General features: G+C 38.1%; 1 pseudogene; it reads right to left on the bottom strand.

Annotated features, from left to right (window-relative positions):
• Positions 1–3021: 3021 nt before the first annotated feature.
• Positions 3022–4156, bottom strand: LOC101575046 (annotated as a pseudogene).
• Between the last annotated feature and the right edge of the window lie 533 nt (positions 4157–4689).

Genomic DNA, 4689 nt, shown 5'->3' with positions numbered 1-4689 from the left:
GTAACAAGAACCCAGAAGCAGGAAACAGGCGCCATCTTAGGGGAGCGGCCGGGACAGCTCCCAACAACTTCTGACATTTCCAGTCTTACAGAAAACCCACTAGTATTATGGACTACTGGACTATGTATGAGTATTTTGCCGAATTCACACACCTACAGTATTTAAATGACAATGCAATAGCCTTCTCTGACAAAACTAGGCAAAAAATGGTGACACAAATGAACGATCATTTTGTATGTGTATACTCAAAATTTTTAGGATTGATATACAGATGTATTCTCTTATTTCAGTGAATGGAGAGATTTGTTCTAATAGTATTTGTGGACAGGGTATCATATCTGCGTCTTGTAGACAACAATATGCAATTTTTAATTGCTGAAACTGTCCTAATTGGTTTTGAAACTGTCTCATTGCTATTTGTTTCTCAATAAAGTTATTAAAATAATAAAATAACTAAAAAACATAAATAAAACAAAAAAGATCAATTATGTTATACTGATAGGAAGAACAGATTAGTATAATGCCATTAGAATGGCATTTAAAATTTATTTTATTTTTTCCAAAATACATAACCAAATATGATAATGGGAAAAGCATCAGATAAACGAAATTGAAATGAAAGTAGTGAAAGTTTGTGTCAAATAAGGTTATTCCTTTAGTCTTTCACCAGGATTAACTTTATTTTTCATTAATTTTATTGAGAAACAAATAGCAATGAGGCAGTTTCTAAACTGATTAGTACAACAGTTTCAATACTGTTGACTTTATAGTGGTTATTCATAGTACAAGATGTAGACATAATATCCTGTCCAAACACTGTTAGTACAAATCTTTCTTCTCTTTGATTTAAGAGAAACTAGCTGTATATCTATCTTATTTTGTATATACAGATACAAAGTGGTCCTTCCTTTATATCCACTTTTTTGGTTTAGTTTTGCCAGAGATGGGTATTCCATTGGCATTTAAATATTGTAAGTGCAAGAATTCAGCAAAATATTCCAATATAGTGCAGTGGTCCATAATAGTAGTTGATTATCCATAGAACTGGCAATGTCAGAAGTTGTTGACTTTAGCCTTTCACAGCTCACCTTATCCTGAGGGGATTTGACTGACCTTGTCAGATACAGAAGTTACATTTCTTGTAATATAGGTCTTGCTTTATCTTGGTCTTAACCATCCAGTAGAAACATATTAAAAATGAGGTATACAAAGTAAAGCCAAATAACCAGGATTAATTTTAATATTGCAATTTCATTTTAGAATTCTTCTGATTCATATCTACAGTTATTCACCATCCTCTGTCAGTGTTTCCTTCTTTTCAATGGCAATCCATTAGTAAAGAAGCTGTATTAGTATATATGTGACTGGACATTTTATCCTAATGATTTTTACTTGCCTTGTCTGGCACTATAAGCAATGTAAGTCAATATCCTGATTTTCTGTCTTCTGTTTCTGTATTCATAGGAGTTCACACAAGGAGTGAAGAAGTTATGGTTTGGGCATGCACTGAGTTTCAGCTTGTTGCTGGACCTAATGTCGTACATCTGTCCTCTTTTTTATCTTCAAAGTAATTAAACTCTATACAAACTCCTGGGATTCCACAGCTTTTGAGGCCCAAACTTTCTTGCCATCTGTGTTCTCTGAGAATTATTGAGAGACAGATTGTGCTTGGCAGGCCTTCTCTGTTCTCCAAATATGCATTTATCAATCAGCAAATTCAGTGATTTCAAAAACTCTCCACTGAGTAAACATCACAGCTCATTTTGCAGGCTTCAGTGACAGTTTATATTTTTTTAGGAGTAGGCACAGACACACTTTGGGAAATGTATTACAGGCCATTGTGCCAAATTCACTTCCTTTCCAATGCATTCTGTGTTCTAAAGTCAGGATCATAAGACAGATGGCTTTCAATCACCAAATGAAGAAAGAAGCATTGTTGAAGACAAAAACATGGGGAAATAAACCCAGCAACCCTTTAACTTACTAATATGCATCTATAAGTTAGTTTTGGTAGAAACACAAAAACAGCTAAAAGTTTGACAAAATAGGAATAGAACAGGACCCTAAGGCCTTATTTGCGTAATAGGGTTCAGATCAAATTCTAGCATACATTCATTTACTAATTACAACTTTCAAGTGTCCATGATTCAGATCACAAATCTTAGAAGTACCATTCTGCTACTATATTTTAGCAAACATCTTAGAGAATCCTAAAAACATAAATGGTAAAACTGTTGCATAAAGCTGTATATACATCAAACTGAAGACTTTCCTGACCTTCCTCTCATCTAGTCTTTGAAAGTTCAAGAAGGAACTGATGGAAGGTAAAGGATGGTGTCATTTGAGGCACTATAGATGTGCATTACAAATGCTTTTCAATTATTATTTTAAAATATCGAATTTATTAATGAGGATATTTTAAAATACAGATATATGAAAGCTATCCCAACCTTGCTACTTCTTCATGATTATTATGGGATAATCATAGGTAATTTTCAATAAATTTGTGGTTCATTCTAATACACATTATGAATGTGAATGAATGATACTGAGCTAGTTGAAAACCACTTTCTTTCTTTTTTTTGAACCTATATAGATCACTGTGGCATCCAGTTTCTATTCATAAAGAAAATTATCCAGTGCATTTTTTAGTTTTTTTGAAAAATTCCTGACAATGCAGAACTAAACTGAAATGTATTAATATTCCACTCTTACATTTGTATGACAAACAGAAAAATTCATGGGCCAAATAAACAAATCAACCAAACCAAACCAAGACAAAACAAAACAAATACAGGGAGAAGCTTATAAAACTAAATAGGGATCTCAGCATAAACAGTTGAACAGAGAAAATAATTAAAATTATTTAATTAAAAATCACAAGTGGATTATAAAAGTGTGTAGAAACTGAAAATTTACGAACTATTTAAAACCTGTTGTTGCTGACTGTTCAGAAAATACACAGGTACATGATGGGTAGTGGTGAACAGCAGAAAGGGTTATGGATGAATCTGCATTGTTCTAGCTGCTCCCCATGCTACTCATCTCCGAAGAAAACCTGACATTGATTATATATTGGGTCAGGCTAATGCTGGCAGCAGATCCAGTGATGGTAACCTGCCTATCAGTAGATCCACTGGGTTCACAATTTTGATCTGTGCCCCAGACATCTGATGAATCTCATTGATTTTGGTGCCTTGACAGCCAATTATGCAGCCAATCAAATCATTTGGAATGGTGATATCATGAGAAGTAGTCTGAGCAGATGCATCTAAACCTGCCCAATAGCCTTTCACCTTTCGACAGTTGGATTCAATGTCACTGAATCCAGTGTTGCCATGTGTCATGGGAGCATAGACTGTTGCATTGCCAACTAATGTAGCTTGGTCAAATCTCCCTGTGGAATGGCATACTGTCCTTGAGTGGCATAGGTCTCTAGAGGTGGTCCCTCCAAATCAGGGAGGTCTAGAGACCACCTCTAGAGACCTATGCCACTCAAGGCACATGGATGGGGTGGTATGGGGAAAGCTCACACTGTCACTTCCTGTGCTGTACCTGTCCTGACCACCTGCAAAGATGACTAAAGAATTTGATGGCTTGGGCCGGTATGGGATGGTCACATCTCTCAGGGGAGTCAGGGGACTGGGAGAGATTCTCCAACATGACCACCCAGAACTGTTTAACACACTCAGTGATGGATTATGGGATGGCAGCATTAGTGATAGTCTGCTCAGTATAATTGTGGAGTGCATCTCCTGCCACTCAGACCTGAGACTTTGTGCTCTCATATTTCCTTGATCTTATAACCACCTTTTCCAATGAGCAGGTCACACTGACTAGCAGGGACTACCAGGCTCAGAGTGACCAGGGGTCTACTAGAAGCTGTGTCAGTGGTCATAGAGCTGCTGATGTCCTCTTCCAGTTTGTCAATGACGAATGCAAAGGCTTTGAAGATGACATTAGTGGGTCCAGCCCAAGTGATAATTTACTTTGGACAATTCACTTCTGAGATATCGATACTTGTACCACTCTCCTCACATATCTACTTAACTGATTTTCCTTTCTTTCCAACGATACTGCCAATTTCTTTCCCATGCATAAGAACCTGGTTGGTGAGAGTGACATTTAATCCACCTTTAATCGCACCGGTGTCCATGTCGAATACTATGGGGAGCTGGAATTTTTGAGTGGTCAAGTCCTTGGTCACTGGTGTGGGTCAAAGCAAAAACCTGCAGGCGCGAGGTGACTTAGGGGAAAAGGGACTTGGGTGTGAAGGGGAATGGTGAGAGGTGGGGAAAGACCAATAGCGGTGGGCAGGAAGGCAAGCCTCCCCCACCTCCCCGCAAGAGAGCAGAAGAAGGATGGGTGTAAGAGGTGGAAGGGGAATTGGGGAAAGAGACCCCGGGAAAGGAGGAAGGTGGCAGAGGGCCTGTGGAAAAGAGTGCAGTCTGAGGCTGCTCTGGCTGCTGCGTTTGCTGGTCTTGGCTGTAAACCACTTTAAATTTTTCATAAGATCCTTTTCTTGAGACAGGTTCTCTCTATGTAGCTCAGGTAGGCTTTGAACTCACTATGTACACCAGGTTGATCTCGAACTCATGGCAAGCCTCCTGCCTTGAATTCACAAATGTTGGGATTACAAGCATATACCACATGCCTGGTGTCTCTCCTAAAATTGTGAGCTTCTAGTAA

This window comes from Octodon degus, unplaced genomic scaffold, assembly GCF_000260255.1.
Source record: "Octodon degus isolate 3935 unplaced genomic scaffold, OctDeg1.0 scaffold00386, whole genome shotgun sequence".
NCBI lineage: Eukaryota > Metazoa > Chordata > Mammalia > Rodentia > Octodontidae > Octodon > Octodon degus.
Note: the sequence above shows the minus strand (reverse complement) of the source record. Positions and strands in the feature narration are given on the sequence as shown.